Here is a 12,541-nt window from a genome sequence, read left to right on the forward strand (position 1 = left end):
TCTAATACAGAAAAACTAATATGATAGCCTAATATAGAGAGCTACTGCATGCTTGTTTTCACTTTAATAAAATTGGGGTTGATATAAATTGCAGTAATAGTTTAAAGGAGCAGCCTTACCAGGCTGCAGAGGAAGACAATGCATCCAGTCTTGATGAGACCTGATAGGTTAGAGTGAGATGGAAAGGGAAGAGGATCTCCCATATCAGTGGATTGGAGAGGGGCATGGGAGGAGATGAGGGAGGGAGAGTAGAATTGGGAGGGAGTGAAGGAGGGGGGATACAGCTGGGACACAGTGTGAATAAACTGTAATTAATATAAAAATAAAAATTGAAATAATAAATAAATAACATAAAAAGTAAAAAACAAAAAACAGTGGAAAGAAAATTCAGTTGTAGTTTAATCATACCAGTTTAGTAGAAGTTAGATTTTAGTAAAGGTAAATTTTGCTTTCTTTTTGTCCAAGAAAAGTGGAACATAAAAATTAGATATGAAAAATTATTATTTATTCTTACTACTATAATATTATCATATCTTTAATATGTAAGAAAATAGGAATACTTTATAGAGAGAAGTACTACGAGTACATAGAATTCAAGTAACTTAAATGAAAGGAGAAATAAGCATTAGCACTTATTTAAAAATACTTTGAAATACAGGAGTTTTCACTGAACATATGATAAATGGATGCTGTGAATGAAACAGGATTATAATATTTTGAGACTGAGGTGAGACAATCTAGAAGACCGCTTATTATGAATGTATACACATCATCTTTGAACAGCTGTTTAAATTTTGAAATTATGTCACTCTTTTCCTCCTAGAAACTTGAACAAAATAAACACAATATGCATTTGCAGTATGTACTTATACATACACAAAGTTTAATCAAAGTATACCAGAACTACTAACATATTAAAACAAAAAATCTTCTTTAGACAACCAAGCAATTATTTCAATTTCTGAACATGAGGTTGATGTATATTTTTTAGTTTTCAAATGTAAGAAGATTTAACCATTGTTTTATCACATATTTGACTTCTGTGTATTTAAATATACATGTTTTGATCTTATGAAAATGTAAAATTTATAAGATTAGTTGAGTTGTAGCACCATATGAAATTTTGTTGCTAAATATCAGCAATTCCTCTAGATTTGAAGAATGATAAGGTTGTGCAGCAAGCCACATAATTTTCTCTGTAAAATCAAACTACTGCTATATCACTCTGTATTCCTGTATATAAATTTCATGTAATTATGGGGTTACAGAGTTCTGTGAGTTTGACCAAAAAGTAATTTCATATGTTTTGAGAATTGCATTCTGTCTTCTGCTTGGTTAGCATATACATGGAGCCATGATTTAAACTGGATATTCAATACTTTCACTTGAATAAAGAATTTTTTGGACAAATGTAACTATTTAATCTGAATATCACAAATGATGTTACCTAACACATAAATTTGAATATCTGAGTGATCAAACGAAAAGATATTAATGAAATTCAGTAGCTCACAAATTGGTTATGCTAGTTCCATGAAATTCTGTTTTTGTGTGTTTTTCCACTCTTGAATATCAGAATAAATTTTTGTTTGCTTGACATAAGACCTGGAAATTTTATTTAATCACCTCAAGTTCATGAAACTGAAGAGCTATTGAATTTCTTAATGAATTACCAGAGATACTTTGCATAAACAAACAGTGTTTGTGATCCATTCTCTACAATTTTAATATACTATTGAAATAATTTCATCATTGATTTTGTAATTGACGACTTTCCTGCTATATAATAAAAGGCATAAATGTGTTCAAGTTTGTTTTATGAAGTTTTATAAATAACTTATGTCAATTGCCAATTTGGTTTAGTTAGTACTGCATAGTAAATGTAGTACAATTTAAACTGCTCTTTGATTGAGAAATTACTCTGTTTGTAGCAGCTTTATTCATAATACCCACAATCAAGAAACATCCTAGTTATCTGAGGTATGGATACAGAAATTGTGGTTCATTACACAATCAAATACTACTCAGCAATTAAAAATGAGGAAATCATGAAATTTTCAGGGAAATGGATGAAATTAGAAAAGATCATCCAGAAAAAGTAACCCAGAAGCAGAAAGACACACATGGTACATATTCACTTATAAGTAGATATTAGACATATAATATAGGATAAACATACTAAAATCTACAGTCCTAAAGAAACTAAGCAACAAGGAAGGACGAAGGGAAGATCGTTAATCTTCATTCAGAAGGACAAATAGGATAGACATCAGAAGTAGGAGAAGACAAGTAACGGGAGAGGAGCATTCCACAGAGGGCCTCTAAAAGATTCTACCCAGCAGGGTATCAAAGCAGATGCTGGGACCCATAGTCCGACTTTGGGAAAAGCACAGGGAATCTTATTGAAGGAGGGGGAAATAGAAGGACTTGGAGGGGATAGGAGCTCCACAAGGAGACCAACTGAACCAAAAATATCTGGTCCAAAGGAAGCCTGTTGAGACTGATGATCCAACCAAGAACATGCATGGAGAAGACCTAGAGGCCCTGCTCAGATGTAGCCCATAGGCAGCTCAGTCTTCAAGTGGGTTCCTTACTAAGGAGAGCAGGGGCTGTCTTTGACATGTACTCAGATATCTTGGGGAATGTAGTCTTGCCAGGACACAGAGGAGGAGGATGCAGCCAGTCCTGGTGAGACCTGATAGACTAGCATCAGATATATGGGGAGGAGGACCTCCAATAAAAGTGAACTAGGGGAGGGGCAAGGGTGAAGAAGAGGGAAGGTGGGAATGAGAGGAGAGGAGAGAGGGAACTACAGCCAGGATACAAAGTGAATAAATGGTAAATTAATAATAATAATAATAATAATAATAATAATAATAAAAATCTAAAAAAGAAAAGTTTGCAATATATTTTTGTCAAATTTTAGGGGGAAAAGCTTGTATTGTTTTTAAGAGTCAACCATATTGCAAAAATAATAACATATCATGTAATAAATTAATGAATAATAAAAGTTTCGATAATAAGTAGGAAAAATGCAAATATTTCTGGAAATCTACTCAAGGCTTTTACTTTCATTAATAAGTATGTGTGACTATACGAAAGCTAATAAAATACAACTGCTTTATGTGACAAAATATCAATTCTACTTGAATAGAAACTGTGTGTGACAGCAAAAGCAATAAGGCATTTACAAATGAACTGCTAAAACAATTCCAGTTGAGGATATCTAAAATATAAAAAGATAAAATATTGTTATGAAAGTTTCTGGAAATGGGTAATTTAGCTGTGCATGCTAAGGAAACTTTGATAAGAACTGTACATGGATTTCTTTTTAACTGAAAAAGATTTTCTTCAAGTCTTGGCATTTCCACTGAAGAAAAGTTAGTTTCATTGAAGAGGTATTTAACAAGATAGTGTATTACACTATCAAATACTCATTTCAATTACACATCCATAAACATGCACAATATGTATAATCAATAAGAACATGTGTAACAGCACCTATATGTTCATTTTTTTTAATTTTATTTTTTTCTTATCAGTTACATTTTATTAACTCTGTATCCCAGCCATGTCCCGATCCCTCATTCCCTCCCTGTCCCTCCCTCCCTCCCACATCTCCACCATGACCCTTTCCAACTCCACTGATAGAGGGGACATCCTCCCCATTCATCCAATCCTGTTTTATCAGGTATCTTCAGGACTGGCTGCAAAGCTCTCCTCTGTGGCCTAACAGGACTTCTCCTCCCCTGGGGGGTGGGGAGGCCAAAGAGCCAGTCATTGAGTTCCTGTTAGAAATAGTCCTTGTTCCCCTCACTATGGGAAACCAATTGGTTACTGAGCTACCACAGGCTACATCTCAGCAGAGGTTCTAGGTTATATCTATACATGGTCCTTGGTTGAATGTCAGTCTCAGAAAAGACCCTCTGCCCAGATATATTTGGTCCTTGTAGAGATCCTATCCTTTCCCCATCAGACTAACTCCCCTTCTTTCTTATGATTCCCTGTACTCTGCCAAAGGTTTGGTCATGAGTCTTTGCTTTGAAAACACTGCTAGTTAGAGTCTTTCAAATGCGCTCAGTAGACTCCTGTCATACGTTCAATGCACATCCCATCTGTCTTTCTAAACGAGGATTGATCATCTTACCCCATGTCCGCTCTCTTGATTATAATGTAAGTAATTAATTTAGATAATTATAAATAAAATAATTAACTATGAGTTATACTTGCAAAGTGGCCATACTAATCTTCTCTCTATCATTCTAATTTTAGTATATGTGCTGCCAAGTTACATTGACAATAATTTTATTTCTATAAAATGACTGCTTGTCAAACTTACTGGACTTTTGATCAAAACTACTAAGTAACATATACGTAATGTATTGATGCAAGATAAAATAATGATAAAAATTAAAATATTCATATCTAATTTCTAAATTTTTAAAACAAATGTGTATGTAATATACAAAAATATTAAAGCATATGGCTATAGTAGAACCTAAAACCTCACTACTAATTAAAAACACCATATTAAAGAACAGATTTCATGTGCAGATGCTTATAATTCATGAAAAATACACAATAACTCTTTAAAAAAACATGAATTTCATATATAAGTTTGTTATTAAAGCACCTTTTAATATATTTAAACTTTAAACTATATTTAACATAAAACTCTTTTGGTTGAAATTTACAATGACAGATCTAGCCCCCCTTCCCCCCAAAAAAGCATAGAAAAAGTGTTTAAAAATTGTGACTTGAGTGGGAATTTCTAATGAGAATGTGACTTTAGTAGAATTGTCTAATGGGAATAAGTGGGAATATCTAATTAGAAAATGAGGCAGAGTATCTTCTGTTGCAATTAAAATATTAGTAAACTTTGATCAAAGCAGTGGTTAAATTAAACTATTTTTTTAAATGTTTCCCCTAACTGTACCCATTTTTATTTGCAATATGTTCAAGGTAACCAACAAGGAAAATAGAAAACAAATAAATAATAGAAATTGTTCCGTGGACTTGGAAATGGGCAGGGAAAAACTGAGGGAGGAAGGGTGGGATTGGGAGGGAATAAGGGAGAGGGTTACAGCTGGGATACAGAGTTAATAAAATGTAACTAATAATAAACAATAAAAAAAGAAAGTCCAAAAAAAGCAACTGATACTGGTTTGTAAGTTATATATTTCAATATAGAATATAAAGATAATTTTAGAAATGCAATTGTTTAAATGCCTGAACCCTGAAAATGCAGCCACTTCTGATGAGAACTGATAGACTACTAATAGACTAAGATCAGAAAGAAGGAGAGGAGAACCTCCTTATTAGTGGACTTGGGGAGGGGCATGCATGCAGAAAGGGGGGGAGGGTGGGACCGGGAGGTGAGGAGGGAGGGGCTTATGGGGGGATACAAAATGAATAAAGTGTAAAAATAAAAACCTAAACATACATTTCAATTTTAGTTTTCATTTACACAATTTCGTTTTAATCAAAATACTTGTTAAAACAATTACATAGCATAAAATACACTGTATTTCAGCTCATCAGTTAATCTACTTATAATTTATACAGTAGGCTTAAAATTATGAAAAATGGTCTTTAACATTTCATGTCTTTCTACCATATTCTTTTTTTTTCGTATTTTATTTTTTTCTTATCAGTTACATTTTATTAACTATGTACCCCAGCCGTGTCCCGATCCCTCATTCCCTCCCAGTCCCTCCCTCCTTCCCTCCTCTCCACTGTGCCCCTTGCCAAGTCCACTGATAGGGGGGACCTCCTCCCCATTCATCTGATCCTGTTTTATCAGGTATCCTCAGGACTGGCTGCAAAGCTCTCCTCTGTGGCCTAACAGGACTGCTCCTCCCTTGGGGAGTGGGGAGGCCAAAGAGCCAGCCATTGAGTTCCTGTTAGAAATAGTCCTTGTTCCCCTCACTATGGGAAACCAATTGGTTACTGAGCTACCACAGGCTACATCTGAGCAGAGGTTCTAATGGGAACACAAAACTATTAAAAAATATATCACTGAGACTCCAAAAACTCTACTAGAGAACTCTTACAGCTAATAAACAGCATCAGCAGAGTGGCTGGATACAAAATTGAGGCAAAAAAAAAAATCAGTAGCCCTCCTGTATTCACAAAAAAAAAAAAAATGGGCTTAGAAGGGGACTTAGAAAGGGACAGGGAGGAGATGAGGGAGGAAGGGTGGGATTCGGATGAAATGAAGGAGGGGGCTATGGATGGGATACAAAGTAAATAACCTGTGAGTAATATAAAAAAGTAAAAATTAATAAAAAAAATGGTACTTGTATAAAAAAAAGAAATACTCTTAAAGTGCTACTGATAATAAAGGTTCTTATTAGGAAATATTCCTGCCAAGTTGTGTTGGTGGTGCATAGTTCTAATTCCAGCACTTGAGAGATAGAAGAATGTGGGTGTGTGAATTTGAGACCAGCATGGTCTACAAAAAAAGTTTTAGGACAGCCAGTGCTACAGAGAGAAACCCTGACCCCCCAAAAAGTCATTTTTTGCTAACTAACAAACAGAATAATAGTGGTAAGAATCATAAAATAGGAGCGTTCCCTTGAAGGATTAAATATAATAAAAAACACTTTTTGGAGATGTTAGCCACTTATTACATTTATCTTTGATAATGTAAAGAATCATGAAGTTATTTAAACTGTAGAAACCAATCTAACTTCATGTAAAACAAAGCAGGAATCTTACAAAGAACTAGGTTTCTATTTATCTGCAGCATCTTGCAATGGTGGCTCTATTGCAGTATTAATGGACCTTCTGTTGCATTAAACCTCACCGTTAGTGCGTGATTAAAAGAAAATATTAATATCATTATTTTTAATTGTAAATACCTTCAAGTGATCTTTAGTCTTAAAACTGTTCCTAGCGACTCTAAGATGGCCTTGACCAGTGTGCTTTGTTTCTGAAGGGCAGAGGATACAAAACTCCAAAACTGATGAGTGGTTGGGGAGTGGAAGCCAAAGCATTGAATCTGAGGCTTCCTGGGCTAGAGGGGAAAACCCTTGAGTGAGCTGTGACAGATTGGATCCAATCCCCCAACCCCGGGGACATCTCCTGGGGCTGAGAGTGGCTAACTATTGACCCCCTGCACTTTCAGCTGCACCGTCACTGGCTTCTGAAGCAGTGGCAGGAAATTCATAACCTCATGTATGGAGCCTCTTTATACTAATAGCCAAACAGGGAAAAAAATCTGAAAATAGAAAATTTTGAGACCTTTGAACTAACTGTATCATCCTGCAAGTGTGTTTGGGGGCCCTCTGCTCTTCCCACACACATCTTCAAGTGAGTTCCAGAGCCCTCTGTGCATTCCACAAGCCTGCCAGTGAGTGCATGTGGTTTCTCTGCACATTCCTCACACACCAGTGAGTGAGTGCATCAGAGAGAGAGAGAGAGAGAGAGAGAGAGAGAGAGAGCTTACAGAGCACCACAACATGGTCCCTCTATGCTGGAAGTCGGACATCACATCCCTCCCAGCCACACCCCAGCTGTGGGCAACAGAGGGATCTCTGGAAAAACTTTCTCAAAATTGAGCCCCCTGTTCCATGGATCTCCCAGTGAAGTCCAGCCAAATAATTCCTAGAGCAAAGATGGTGCAGCCCAGACAGAACTGAACACTTGGAACACAATACATGCCTGTGGTCCATTGACTCATTCAGGGCACCTGCACCACAACCTGCAATTGCACTCCTCCCTTACACTTCACCCTTCCAGGCATGCACATACTCCTTCTCTTGAGCACTAGCACCTGTGGTTTTCCTTCCATAGATGCATCAGAAACAAAAACACCCACTCGCAAACCAATGCACTTCTCTCATCTTCCTAAAGAATACTTGAAATTTCAGAGACAGATGGACACAGTCTGTAGTACGGCTGCAGGAACAAATAGCAAAAGCTACTGACCATCAAATGGCTAGAGGCCAGCATAACAACACATCGAAAAAAAAAATCGGTACATCACCAGCAACCCCCCAAAACATTAGAAACTGTAATTCATCAGAAAAACAGAAAAAATATAATATATGCTTATACAATTATTAGAAGCACATAAAGAAGAAATAAACAAAACTCTCAAAGAAATACAGGCAAATATAGCTACACAAGAAAAGGCACAAAAAGAGGAAACATTTAAAAAAAAGATGACATTATGGAAAGGCAGAAATCCACATTCAAACAGATGAAGCAAACAGTGCAAGACAAGAAAAAAGAATAAGAATGAATAAAGAAAACACAAACAGAAAAAACACTGGAGCTGGAGAGCGTAGATAAAAAGTCAAGAACAACAATGGTAAGCATCACCAACAGAATACAAGATATGGAAGAAAATCTCAAGCCCTGAAGATACAATTGCAGAAACTGATACATCTCTCAAAGAAAAAAAAAAAAATCAGAAATGTTCCAGGAGGATTCAAGATGGCAGTGACCATGTGCACCATACCTGAGAAGTAGAGGATCTGAAACTGTGATATTGTTGAGTGGAGGGGCAGCTGAAGCCAGAAAATTGACATTAAGGCTTCCTAAATGAGAGGGGCCATCACATGAGCTGAGACCATTTAGATTCAGGTCACCAGCGGACCTCTCTGGGGATGGAGAGTGGCAAACATTCAAACTCCTTGCACTTCCCGATTTCGGGCCTCCCTCCTCCTCAGAAGATCCAGCCCACAAAACTCAACTGCCTAGGGACTGAGACAGCAGAGGTGGGGCTCCTAGCCTCTCAGCAGGGGCTGCCAACTGTGCCCACCATTACCTGTCCTGGATCCTTGGTACCAGCCTTTCAGGAACCAGGTTCATGGTACCAACCTTCCGAGGCCAGGGTCTGCAGTACCAGCTATCTGAATTCGAGGTCCTAAAGCAGCTGTAAAGACTCCACAGGGCCTCCCAGCCAGTGACTGTACAAGCCTCCCAATCCCTTAGTGCTGGTCAGAGGTACAACTAACAAAGTCTAACAGACATGCCAAACAACACAGGTACACTAGATCCGCCAGACTACCTAGGTCCGTGGACCACTGTTGTGGCTTTCTAGGACTTTCTAGCTGGCACCTGCTGCTGTGACTGGACTCCTAAGTTCAGTTTGCAGCACCACTGAGCTGAAAGAGCTCATACACCCGTATTTGACAGAGAAGGCCCAAAACTGAGAGTAGAAAACAGGGGAAACCCCTGTACGTCCAGATTTGACATGCTAGAGAGTGAGTGCACCTTCAAGTGTCTGCAAAGCCCCAGATCCAGGGTCTTTCTAAACTAGCAGCCAGACATCAGATCCCTCCCACCCATGCACCCACTATTGGAAACAAAGGGACAGTGTTCTCAATATTGAAGCCCCTGCTCTGTGGGTCTACCAGTGGAGTTCAGACAAATAACTTCTGGAGCTCAGACAGAGCTGAATATAAGTGGCCTGAAGACCACTGAGGTATTCAGGGAATCTGCAAAAGATAATTGCTCCTGCGAAGACCTCAAACACCTACAATCCCTTTGGGCACTGCACAGTCACCATGCCCCACACTTCAAGCATCTACATCCTCTAATACCCTATCCTTCAAGGCACACTTCCATGCACACATACACACTCACACACTCGCCTGCATTTATCCTTTTGTGCCCACGAATCATCTTCCTTTAGGTACAGCTGAATCACCAATGCATACTCTCAAACCACTGGACCTCTGTCATCTTCCTGAAGAATTCTCCAGACACCAGAGAAAGATAGGACCAGACTGAACTGCAGAATCCAGGAACAAACAATGAAGGTTACAAATAAGCAAATGGCCAGAAGTTGGAGTAAGAACACATCAAACAAAAATGAAGACATCATGGCATCACCAGCAACCAACAAAATCAATGGGTACTCCAATTCATAAGAAACACAGGAAAATGATTTTAAAGCTATGCTTATTCAATTATTAGAGGCACATAAAAAGGCAGCAAAGAAATCTCTCAAAGAAATAGCAAAACAAATGGAAGAAAATAAAGAGAAAATGAAAAAAGATCTCAAAGAAATACAGGCAAATATAGCAAAAGAGAGGCGCAAGTAGAGGAACAATTAGGGGCATATAGATAGGAAACAAATAAAAAATTGAGATTATCACAGAAAGAGAGGAATCCACTTTCAAACAAAATGAAGAAAATGGTGAAAGGCATGAAAACAGAATTAGACACAATAAAGAAAATACAAACAAAGAAAACCCTGGAGCTGGAGAACTTGGAGAAAAGATCAAGAACCACAAAGTTAGGCATAACCAATAGAATACAAGAGTTGGAAGAGAGAATCTCTGGTGCAGAAGATACACTCTCAGAAATTGATACTTCTCTCAAAGAAAAAGTAAAATCAAAAAAGTCCTCAAAAAAATCCAAGAAATCAAGGATACCATGATAAGGCAAAATCAAAGATAAATACGAATTGATGAAATGGAAAATTCCAGGCTCCAAGGTCCAGAAAATATTTTTAAAAAAATCATAGAAGAAAATTTTCCCAACATAAAGAATGAGATGTCCATAAACATACAAGAGGCCTATAGAACACCAAATAGACTAGACCAGAAAAGAAACTCCACTTCACATCATAGTCAAAACACTAAATCTACAGAACAAAGAAGATATTAACAGGAGCAAGGGGTAAAGGCCAAATAACATATGAAGGTAGACATATCTGAGTCATACCAGACTTCCCAACAGAAATTATGAAAGCCAGAGGGGCCTAGGGAGATGTCATGCAGACTTTAAGGGACCACAGATGCCAACCCAGACTACTATACCCAGCAAAGCTTTTAATCAAAATAGATGGTGAAAACAAAATATTCCATGACAAAAGTAAATTTAAGAAATATCTGCACATCAAACCAAACAACAAAAAATTTTTTTCAACAATACCTACACACAAATCCTGAGTTACAGACGATACTAGAAGGAAAATTAAAACCCAAGAAAACTAACTACTTTCAAGAAAACACAGGAAATAAATAACCTCACTACGGCAAAACAAAGAGTAGCCAAACACACAAACACACTACCATAGCCAACATTAACATGAAAGGATATAACAGCCACTGGTCATTAATCTCCTTCAACATCAATGGACTCAATTCTCCAATAAAAAGACACAGACTAGGAGAATAGATATGTAAACAAGACCCAACAATCTGTTGCATACAAGAAACACACCTAAGTCACAAAAGACAGACATTACCTGAGAGTAAAGGGCTGGAAGATGTTTTTCCAGGCAAATGGACCCAAGAGGCAAGCAGGATTAACCATTCTAAAGTCTAATAAAATAGACTGGCATAAAATAGACTGGTACTGGCATAGAAAAAGACTGGTGGATCAATGACATTGAATAGACGACCTTGAAATAAATCCACACACATATGGACACCTGATTTTTGACAAAGATGCGAAAACCATTCAATGGAAAAAAGACAGACAACATCTGCAATAAATGTTGCTGGTCTAACCGGATGTCTACATGCAGAAAAATGCAAATAGATCCATACTTATCAACCTGCACATAACTAAAGTCCAAGTGGATCAAAGACCTCAATATAAAACCAAACAAACTGAACCGCATAGAAGAAAAAGCAGGGAAGAGCCTTGACCTAATTGGCACAGGAGACAACTTTCTGAACAGAAAACCAACAGCACCAGCTCTAAGAGCAACAATCAAAAAATGGAACCTCATGAAATTGAAAAGCTTCTGTAAAGCAAAGGACACTGTCGTCAGAACCAAACGACTGCCTACAGATTGGGAAAGGATCTTAGCCCACCCTATACCTGAAAGAGGACTAATTTCCAATATATATAAAGAACTCAAGAAATTAAACAGCAACAAATCAAGTAATCCAATTAAAAAATGGAGTACAAAGCTAAACATAGAATTCTTAATAGAGGAATATCAAATGTCAGAGAAACACTTAAAGAAATGTTTAACGTCCTTAGTCATAAGGGAAATGCAAATTGAAACGACCCTAAGATTTCACTTTACACTCATCAGAATGGCTAAGATCAAAAACTCAAGTGACAACACATGCTGGAGAGGTTGTGGAGAAAGGAGATCCCTCCTCTACTGCTGGTGGGAAAGTAAACTTGTACAACCACTGTGGAAATCAATCTGACACTTTGTCTGACAACTAGGAATAGCGCTTCCTCAAGATCCAGCTATACCACTGCTAGGCATATACTCAAAAGAGTCTCAAGTACACAATAAGGACATTTGCTCAACCATGTTTGTACCAGCTTTATTTGTAATAGCCAGAAGCTGGAAACAAGCCAGATGCCCCTCAACTATAGAATGGATATAGAAATTGTGGTACATCTACACAATGGAATATTACTTAGAAAAAAAATAAAAGAAACAAGGAAATCATGAAATCTCCAGGCAAACTGTGGGAACTGGAAAAGATCATCCTGAGTGAGCTGTCCCAGAAGCAGAAAGACACACATGGTATATACTCACTCATATAGACATATAATATAGGATAAACCTACTAAAATCTGTACACCTAAAGAAACTAATCAAGAGGAG

At 37.4% G+C, this 12,541-nt stretch overlaps 1 protein-coding gene and 1 pseudogene across 1 annotated transcript in view; both read right to left on the bottom strand.

Moving 5' to 3' along the window:
- Positions 1 to 12,541, bottom strand: part of Pcdh11x (protocadherin 11 X-linked) — a 625,310-nt gene that overhangs the window by 511,007 nt on the left and 101,762 nt on the right. The gene's annotated exons all lie outside the window — the stretch shown is intronic.
- Positions 4,197 to 4,292, bottom strand: LOC129669879 (U6 spliceosomal RNA; annotated as a pseudogene).

This window comes from Psammomys obesus, unplaced genomic scaffold (genome assembly GCF_907164565.1).
Source record: "Psammomys obesus unplaced genomic scaffold, mPsaObe1.curated_primary_1811, whole genome shotgun sequence".
Lineage (NCBI taxonomy): Eukaryota > Metazoa > Chordata > Mammalia > Rodentia > Muridae > Psammomys > Psammomys obesus.